Source organism: Rattus norvegicus, chromosome 1, assembly GCF_036323735.1.
Source record: "Rattus norvegicus strain BN/NHsdMcwi chromosome 1, GRCr8, whole genome shotgun sequence".
NCBI classification, from domain to species: Eukaryota; Metazoa; Chordata; class Mammalia; order Rodentia; family Muridae; genus Rattus; species Rattus norvegicus.
The window spans coordinates 71,240,686-71,251,775 of record NC_086019.1 but is presented as its reverse complement, the minus strand read 5'-3'; positions in this window follow the sequence as shown (position 1 = coordinate 71,251,775).

The window sequence follows — 11,090 nt, the reverse complement described above, 5'->3', positions numbered from 1 at the left end:
TAAACTGATGGTGGTAAATCCTTTATCTACTACTCAGAAAATTCATGGTGGAGAAAGATCTTCTGAATGTATGCCATGTAATGAGTCATTGTATATATTGTATATTAAAGGATTGCAGTGCTTAACTGCTGAGAATTCTTTGTAGCATTTTGGAAAACTTCGGTCTTTGAAATACTACCATACCTCACCTATATCACAAAAGTGTCTCTAATATCTTTTACCTCTGCAAACATTTCATCCCACAGTATATAATAAATGAGTAACTGTCAATTTCAGGGTCAATAAATATTCATGAATATGGCTGTGGAATGCTCATAGGAGGAATGGGAATGCTTAGGCTGCTCAGAGGGCATCATACTTATATGCGATGTTAGAGAATTATAGTCACCTCTTTTTTGTAGGTAAGGATGCTCTTTTTATAGAATATCTGATACATCCTTTGGATTTACCTGCTTTGTATACATGTAAACTCTCTGTACTGTCTAAAGACCTCCAGAAATGAGGGATATTCTGATTATCAACATAATCCTATCACAGTGCTTCCTTTACCTTTTTTTGTGTTCTCTAGAAGTATGACTAGTGTTGTATCTTGAATATTTTCTCCAGCTGTCTTATTTTCTCCCTAAGTAAAGGGCAGCAATATTTTGTAACCATACTAGATACAGCAGTGATATGAGCGATGAAGACAGCTCAGGTCAATGTGCTAGTCCAAGCCATGTGAAGCAGCACCCCTCCAAGGCTTGTGTGTGATCTCCTGCCTCCAGGATCCTTACAGAGCATTTTCAGTATTCTAACACAACAGGAGAGTTGGGGAATCATTTGTCTATTCTTTGTCTACTGGCACTGTAATGGCTTAGAAACCCAGATGAATTCTGAAGAATTTTTTTTTTAATATGGAGGTCTAACTCATAAACCAAACCTGTTCCCCTATGAAACAGAAGAAAGAATCCAGTAAGGGGGAGAGAAGAACTATATCAAAGGGATGATTGAATGTTTTGGATGAATTGAGGTAAGATTAGTGATGATTTCAAGTGACAGTGGAAATGGGATAGGGAGGAGCATGGGAGAGATGGCCCAGTAGTGAATAGTACTTGCTTGTCCTAAAAAGATGTGGATTACTTCTCAGAACCTCATGATGGCTGGAAACCATCTATGGCTTCAGTTCCAGGACATCTGATGGCTTCTTTGGACCTCAGTAGGCACCATGAACAAACACAGAACTCATACATACATAGTACATTAACACTATTACCTATAAGCTAAAATAAAAATGTAATGAAAGTTTTTGAAAGCAATGAGACCAAATGGGACACTAGATTGATTTTGTCCCATTTGGTTTATATAGAAATGGTTCTATAATATTCTACTATATGTCATCTCTTAATTAACCTGTTATTACTCAATCCTGGCTTTCTTGGTCATGATTAATAATAGTAGAAAACAGAATGTATTTGACTTGTGCATGCGTGTGGTGCTATCCTTATTTCATTAGTATTGCTTTTTTTTATACGCATATCAATAATAGCTAAATTTCATTACCATCAGTTAAGCATTGTCAACTCAAGGTTTGTTTCCTGATCTTTTAACTTGGAGGCTTCAGTAGCTCCTTTATATTCTTTTCCTTGTGTAGTCAGTTTCCCCTGATATAATGACAGCAGGACCTTGATAAGAATTGTTTATTATCTCTGCAGACTTTTAAAGAGTCTATATTGTCTTCCCATTGATTCCTCCTGTTGTTTTTTAATAGTTTTCACTGTAATAATTTTAGTTGCTTTTGAAATCTCGGTTTAGTATTTGGAAGGTCTTGAATGCCCTGTGCTTTCTCAAAATTCCAAATGTAGTTAGGATTATTTGTTCAAAAACAAATTCCTTTGAATCTTTAGAAAACAGAATCCTTCTTGTTGATTGTGATCCTGTGTTTGAAGGAGAACATGTTACCCTTGTGTCACTGATTACCTGTCATGTAAGTTCTGTTTTGATTTCCTGTTATTGTTGAATGCATATTGATCTATGAGTATTATTCAGTGAATGCAAGATTGTACAGTAAGAAGCCATTTTATAGAAAATCACCTGTGAGATTTGAAACTTGAATTCCTTGCTTGTTTCATTGTAGAATAAGCCGCACACTGACCTGTATGGTAAGTTCAAGAAATTGGATCACCACTGATTTTGTCCCTCAGTTCTTTCTATTGCTTTGTCTGAAAGATTAGTTACTAGAGGACCTTGAGTGTGTACACTGAACAGTCAGAGAGGGGATCTTTATGCACATTAGTTCAAAATTTTGTTTGTTACTAAAACTGTGTGACATGGAGATTCCAGACAGAAGATTGGTTGGTTTCAGAAGGAAGCATAAGATAGGTGCCAACTGTGCTTACTGACCACCTGTGACAGGTACCCTGCGTGTCAGACATAGTTCATCAGCATCTCTTATTTCATTGTGTTTCTTGTAAAATGAAATTTGTGTGGTTATTGAGCATATGTGAAGACAAATGTATTGAACAGGTGAAAGTATTTCCCATGTATGATTGGAAGGGAAGGGTGAATGTGTGGTCTGTTAACAATGTGGAGCAGCCTGGTATCAAGAGGACACTTGTGAGACCCTTTGGTCCTTGACCCTATCCTGATTCAATGAATAATTTTTATACAGATAATGCAGAAGACAGTTGCAGAAATGAAATCGGTTCTACCCCTTTCATGTCCTTTTTGGTTACATTTATGCATTTAACTTAATTTACATATCCAGGCATGGTTGGGAGGTTGCTTACTTGTACCTTGAAACCCCTAAATGATTCCACCTATGAAGGAGGTAACCCTTCATTGTCTGTTATGAACTGCCTATAAGCACACAGTTAAGGTCCCAGCCTCAGGGCCCTTCTCATCCTTGAGGAAATGCTGATGGACTCTTATCTTTTGAGTTTTTTTGCTGATGAATATAGAGGGCTCAGGTCCAGAAGTTTTATCACTGCATGTTCTCCATCCTCTGGCTCTAGCTTTCCATATTCTCACTGTGTCTTTCAATATGTTTCTTTGTCCTAGCACAGAATAAAGAGGATAGAAAAGATAACAGGAGACCTTGCACATAAGCTATGCGTTATGTCTTGGAAGGTTTATGGTTGTTTTGTTTTGTTTTTTGTTTGTTTGACTGTTTTTGTTTTTTTTTTTTGTTTTGTTTTGTTTTGTTTTTGTAATAGGGTTTTTCTGTGTTACAGGTCTGGCTGTTGTGGAACTCAGGTTGTGGTCCAGGCTGGCAATGAACTCGCAGAATCATCTGCTTCTGCCTCCTGGGTACTAGCATTAAGGTCATGTGCTATCACCACCCAGTAACCTGCAGAGTTATTAGGAAATATAGCATCTTATTAACTGTTTTTCCTAAAAATTAGCATGGGAGACATTCTCATTCAAACCAATATAATCAGTCTTCTAATATTCATGCTATAATTGTACCAAAAGGTAAATTTTAGAGTGTTTTACTATAGAAGTAGAAACATACCATTTATTTCTTGTTTGACTTTTCTGTACCCATGAGTGGCCCTGTACCCTGATATAGAGACTAGGCTGGCTTCCAACTACCTACCTACCTGAACCTCCTGAGTGCTGGGATGAAAGACTTAATTTACTGTGTCTGCCTAGAATTTCACCTTTATTTTTTTTCATATTACTGCTTTAATGCAGCAAGCATCTTGTTCATTTATTTCACCTATGATATCTTTGAGAGATCCAGCTCCTTCACCTTGTATTGAAACTCTTATGTTTGTCTTCTCTGTGCTATATCCTGATGGACAGGCTCTTTATTGAATTACTCTCAGACTTACAAACTTCTTCATTTCTGGATTCATTTCAGTTTGAGGATTTCCGAGGTTTTTATTTCTGTATATTGTGATGTTCACATCCTGCCATATCTTTATTATTTCCTCAGCCATTTGCGAGAGTTCTCGTGTCCTTTCATCAGCTTATTCCTGTCCTCTAAGAGTTCAGGAGCTTGTTTTCTCTTCCTGTCCTTCAACTAGCACACCAAAGCAATATACAGGGAAATTCCGCACTCTTTTGGAAACAGGATCTCATGTAGTAAATAGACCTTGTATTTTGAGTTGTGCATCATGAATTTCACTCAAACTGCATGTCAAAGTGAGCACTAGAATTGTAATAGTGATTTTTGCTGGCACTATTCTATCAGAGCTTGTCATATTGCTTTGGTTCCAGCCTGCCAGTTATCTTTTGCTGTGTGACTTTATGACAGGAGTCTGGGATTTCAATGTGGGATGTTATGCTTAAGGGTTGATAATCTAGGATGGGGGAGGTACTGGGGTACAGCATCCTTTTATATCCAGCTCTGGGCTAGGCAAGTAAGAAGAATGTGAAATGAGTGTGACTGTGTTTAGCAGGTACAGGGTGGACTGATATCGAGCTGTGTGGCAATCTGCCTGAAGCAGTGTAGAGGGATAATTAAGGGGGTAAGGTGGAAAATTGGATAGAGTTACAAGAAGTGCCTAGCCGGGGCGAAGTTAGAGCTGAAGTATAGCCTAAAGCCAAACCAGCCATTGTAGAAGTGGCTCCTGGAGGTCCTAAGAACTCCAATTCCTGAACAAAGAAAGAGCTCTCCTGAGGGACCTTCAGTATCCTCATGCTTTGAAATCAGGGGCTGAGGAAACATACTTGTGTCTTACAAAGACTTATAAACTCCCCACTGCTACAGGAGCCATGTGCCTGGGAAAGTCACCAGTCATAAGGGCAAAGGTGATAACTACAGAGCTGTGACCCTAGAACGTCCCAGGTCAGAGGAACTACAGGGCTGGTAGACATGCAGAAATGGAGCAGGATTGTGTCTGTTGCTCATAATGATGGCACTCACATTTTTACCATGGATATCTTACATTACGGATAAGTTTTAGGTCTTATGAACTAGGGTTTATCTGAATTATTTTATTCACCTGTTTGACAGAATATTACATTAAACATAATCTCTCAGCATTGAATATATGTATTGATGTTTCAATTAATTTTTTTATTTTGTCCTGTTTTAGATAAAACTGAGCTTTTCTAATTTAAGTTAAGGCCTCCTTTCCAACTTCTTTGTTCTAACACAAAGTTATTGAAGAAGGTGTCATTTAGAGTCTGAATTCTCTTCCTAAAAAAGTCTGTTTGTAATTAATCACATGAGATCTACTGAAGATGTCACTAGGTCACTGCATGTACTTTTAGAATCTCCATAGGTATGATTATAAGCATTAAATTATACATAACTTTATTTTTTCTTCTGAGATGTGTACACTATTTTCTAAATGAAATGTTCATATTAGTTTTTGTTCATTTCCTATTTTTTGAGATAATGTCTTTTAACACAGCGCTTCCTGCGCTGGTTATCAGTGTATAGACCATGCTTTGTTGAAATTAGAGAGCTGCGTGCCTCTGCCACCGTAGTGCAGGCATTAAAAGCCCGAGCAGTCATGCCCAGCTTCTGCATCCATGCTCAGAATTACTTTTCTAACTACTATACATATGTGTGAGCTGTGTGTGACCTAGTCTAATTTTTCATATGAAATAGTGAACTTCTCAAAGGATAAACAACATTTCAACAGAGCTGTCCTTCTTTTTCAAGTGCCTTCTTTTGGGAGGTATTAAGTTCCTTTCATATTTGTTCCATGATTAATTCAGAAACTCAGTAGTGTATGAGATTGGTACCAAGGGTTTCTTTATACCCTTGTGTATGGACTGGGCTTTGATAAACAGTGAACCTCAAGTTGTCCAAGGTAAAAATCCTTTGTAAATATCAATCTGTTCCAAGTGTATGATTTTTTCAGAAATCATTTCCAGAATCGTCTATCTTGTTTTCTGTTTATCTACTAAGCACAGTACTGCATTAGAAATTAACATGCTTTCTGAGAAATGCCTTCCCTATCTGCCTTTCTCATGCTGCTCTGTCAGGCTTACTCACCATGGAGGATAAGAAAGAAGCCAGGAAGGTGAAGGGAGAGCAGACAGTATCCAAGGATGTTAGGCATTGAGGCAAGGGTGGCAACGGGTTCAAGTGTCATCGGAAAGAAGACATTATATCAGTTTTGCCACAATTTCTGTTATAACTTTAAGAACTCTGAATACAAAGATATGTTTCTAAATGTTAATGAGGAATAAAAATGTGCTTAGTAAATGTTAGGTTTTCAGATCCCTAGTGTATAGCTTGGCAAATATAATTTCAGATTCTTTCAAATCTTTACTAGTACCTCATGTGATTAATTTCTAAACATCTCTCATGGAATGCGTACCTCTAAGGGCAAAGTCTACTCTCTTGAAAATGTGAATGGTAGGACAAATGACTTAGAAAGTATGCAAGAATTTATAATCCAGGGTTTTGTAAGTGCCACAAGAGAATGAGAACCCTGTTTGCAAATAATAGATAATGCAAATTGCCTACCAGATTATTCTTCTGTAAATATTCTGGTATCGGTAAGGTAGTGAAAAGAGTCCAAATAAACTCCAGTTTATAGAATCTAAGGCTTACCATCATGAGGAGATATTTACTTCATACTTCTAAGAGCCAGTGAACTACCTCACAGCAGTACCTAAATTGATCAGAATCCTGTTTTACTTGCATCATTCTGTCTTTTAGTTTCCCATCCTCACAGCTCCACTCAGCTACCTGTACCCTCTTAGACCTCACTGATGACTTGAAACCTTTCCTAGGCCACCTCACAAGGCATCCTGCAACTAAGAGTTTTCATTCCTCTGGGAGGTCCTGTGTCTTGTTTTGATTCCTAACATCAGAGCTTCTGGAGAACCCTGTGGGAATGCTGGCTTTTTCCTGCCCTTGGTTCGGGTAACCTGGCTCTCAATATACATGTCTTGAAATACTGCTGAATTTTCCAAATGTATAGCCTCTGCTTCATTTCTCTGTCCTTACTCTGATAAAGTGATTGTCCCTATCCCACTGGTACCCATTAGTCTCACATAAACAGGCTGCCCTCCACACAGCTCCAGTTGTCAGACTGACATGGACTCACTCGACAGACTTCCCATGCCTGCTGCCATCAGAGACCAGAATTGAATATAAAAATAGTACATGAAGGGTACAATGTGAAATATTTTCAGTGTGCATGTTAACAAATTTGCTATGCACTGGATATCTATGGTTGAAAGTTATATAAAGGTCATCAAGCAGAGGGTCCTCTTTTCATGGAACCTGTAAAATTCTAGGAGACTGGTGGGATGAAATCTCCTGATTTCTAAAAGGGTAGTCCAGAGACCTAGGTTTCCATTGTTCCTGTCTCGTGTTCATTATCCTTGCTTCAGCAGAAATTGATATATATTATGATCATTTGCCAAGAAAAGCCTGAAATTATTCAAGATTGCACTAATCATTGGAACTCATGTTTCAACAATCTCTATTACAGAGAACACCTTAATGTCTGTAAATGATATTTTCCTATTGCAGGGCCTTTTGGGGTCCCTCTTGAATTTTAATAATAACGAAACCGAGATATCTCTATATTATAAGGCTGTTGGCCTGGTTGCTGGGTCAATCTCTCAGCTAGCCCATCTATTGTATCTCTCCATGTGGTTCTCACTGCTTCTACCTCCTGCTCTGTTCCTGTTCTGCTTCTGTCCAACTCTCCCTCACTCTTCTCTCCCCCTGCCTTCCCCAACTTCAGCATACAGCCTTTCTTACTCTAATGCCACACTTACTTTTCGCACAAAACAGCTATTATCATAGTTGAAGAGATTCCTCCTCCATGGCAGATTGCCTTTCTTTTGGGCAGGTGAAGAAGTAACAAACATTTACATATCCTATTAGCCTCGCAACCCCCAGCACAGCAATTAACAGTTGAGAACACAGTGATACACTCTTATAGCCAGTTGATAAGATGTGTGGGTTATCACAACCTTTTCCTATTTGTTGAACATGACTGTCTTCTTGCACTGAAATCCCTGAAGCATTTATATAATGGTATGGTTTCATTTACTGTAGAACACTGCCTTGTCTAAGGTCTAAAATTTCAGAGTCTCACTATTTTTGTATCACTTGTCAAATTTGTGAATTGAATATTTCCTGAACATTTCTCAGTATTTCAAAATGATCTGTATACGTACTCGTAAGTCTAAGCTTTACATAAGCATGTACACATTGTCTTGTTCTATGGTTATCTCTTTAAAGTTTCATGAAATTTGTATGGATTGACTCACATGAGATTAAGCTGAAGGTATTTCTTAAAACATTTGCTAGAGCTTTATGATGAATTTCCTGGTATGTCTATAATACTAGCGTTGTTTAAAGAATTTAACCATGATTTCAAACAGAATTGTTATTGAGGGACTTATTGAGTGGGATTTCTGATGTAAAACAAGCCATAAGGACATGATAAAGTGTTCAGTATTTGCCCGTGGGCAGCAGTGTTCTGAGATTCAGTGGAACATGACTGTATAATCAGGTCTAAGCCTTTGTACTGAGGCATGTGTGGACATATCCCATTTGTATGACGTCACTCACTGAGAGTTTTGTAAGCACAGTTTCATTCATCTCCCTATAGTGTTCTCTCTCTCTCTCTCTCTCTCTCTCTCTCTCTCTCTCTCTCTCTCTCCTTCCCTCCCTCACTCCCTCCCTCCTTCCCTCCTTCTCCCTCTCTCCTCCCTGAATGCAACAAAGAATGTAGGCTCCTCTCCAAGGCTCCCTAAACCTATCCATTCAGTTTGTTTTGAGCCCTTCTTACAGAACCAGGTACTACTATGGCAGTAAGCCTGGAACAATGAAAACCAACAATCTTCCCTAATTTAGCTAACTCAAAGTTTCTCTAATACCAATTTTCTGGTGTACATGAAATTTGGAAGAACGATAAATGGGCTCACCACTTGTTACACGAGGATCATTTCCTGGGAGATGCAAAATGCATAGGCATGTACTCATCTGAAATGGGAACTGAGAATAGAACCAAATATGGATGCTGTTAAGTCCATCTTGTTAAACCAATAAGCTTTATTGGGGTTAGTTAACAGTATTATGGGGAAGGAGCAATGTACAACAACGAAAGGGACTCAAAGATAATTACTATCATGAAACTAATCTAGCAGTGGATATAGATTATTCATAGTAGACACCTGGAGCATACTGCACACTTGCAATCATGCCCACAGTTTCAGGGGTGTCCTGTCTATTACCTCTTTTATTTCATCTGTCTCTAGTGGTTAAGTAATGGGGATGTATTTTCTCTGAATATCAATTGTGGTCACTGGTTGTCTTGTCTGAAATGATGGAGTTTACCACTAGTGCCAGTTTCCTACCTGGGATTCTGTGGGTCTTGAGTGTAAAACTAATGGGCCCCATCTTGTAGATAGGAGTAACCAGGGTGAGGTTGTATGTATGGTTAATGCTATTGGCACAACCAATCTGGGTGGCCTCCATATCTATCTAGCCATCTATCTTTACAATAACATTTTGTCTGGTCATAGAGGAAGGAGAAAAAAAGTCATTAAATGAAGGAGGAGGAGAGTATATAGAAGTGATAAGAGTTTTAATTTTCTCCTAACCTGCTGTGGAAGGTTCTAACCTGCTGTGGAAGAATTTCCTGACTCTATTTGGAGGGACTATTTATTATAAATGATGATTTCTTGAACCTTGAACCTCCACATGTAAGAGTTGTCCTGGACCAGAAGCAAAAGAGATTAAAGGGAGGAAAAATTTATGTCCAAATAAGTAGAGTTGAGCACAGCTGATGAAGTGAAGCTTCACACTTCTGGGACTGAGAACAAGTTTGCTGACCTCAGCATCCTCTGAAACTTAAAGGAACAGGGTCATGTTAGGGTTGACAGGTAGAAAGGGAAATTATGTTGAGGCAAGTGAGTAAAGAACTTGAGGAGAGATAGATGAATCCAGTGAGGGAGGGCTTCAAGCTTAGCAGTTGTTTATATTATAAGAATTACCTTGAAGGTACCTTGCCGTTTCTGGGAAAAGGATGAGGACATTGGTTGGGAGGAGAAAAAAGGACCTGATCTCCAATATTGACTGGAGATGGACAGGATTTAGCATGTGACCAGGGTGGAAAGAGGTCAGTAATGTTTCATAAGAAACACAAACAGAATTTAGACAAGCCTTAGAAAAACTTATAAATGAAAGTATGAACAATATTGAGACACAAACAGAGGAATTTTGACAAGAACTTATGGAGCTACTGAATGTTGAAACTGAAAGGGAACAGTCTGAGTCATTCACTATTTAGAAAGCCTAAAATAAGCTTTCACTGCTTTTTTGTTTTGTTTTGTGTTTTGTTTTGTTTTGTTTTGTTTTGCAAAGATTGACTTCAGCTATAAATAGAATAGTATCAGATTCAGAAGTCAGACAAATATCAATTGAATCTTTGGCTTTTGAAAGTGCCAATCCAAAATGCAAAAGGGTGACTAGACCTTTAAAGACAAGCTCATCACCAAAAGATGAATGGATTAGAAATATAACTAATGGTGTATCTCATGTTTATGATTCTACTCTGATAGGAGAAGTAATTTCTCAAAGTTTTAAGAAAAGTCAAAATGTCAAATGTTTTAATTGTGGTAAGCAAGGTCATTTGAAATGCTGATTGTAAGCAAAGCGTTCCTGGAAACAGTAGTTTCTCTAGAGATAAAAAATTAAATATCTATATAGAAAGATTTCCGAGTTGATTCTGGAAGGAAAAATGAGAGTTCATCAATTAGCAGGAATAGACCCCACAGAAAATATGGTATCCTTCACTAATGTTGAAATTGCCTCATTATGAGCAGAAAATGAACACTGGCAGAAATTTTTGGGGGGAGAGGTTAACAACAAGTAGCCCCAAACCAAGATTCCTTAATTTATAAAAAGAACTAATTGAATTCTCAGTCATATAGTTAAAGGGACACCACATTTTGGATCCCCTCCATTCAGTACAGATGAAAATAAATTAGTGAATGCAGGTTATCAGTCAGGGTATTCCAAGGCCTTCTAGAGGGACAGATGTGCTCCATCTTTAATTGATGTTTAACTGAGTGTTGTAAAGCTGTTAATTTTCCCTGTTTTAAGGCCATTCTTGAACCCAGATGAAATCATCCCTGATCTATTCCAGGCAGGAAGTAAGGTATTTACCAACATCTCT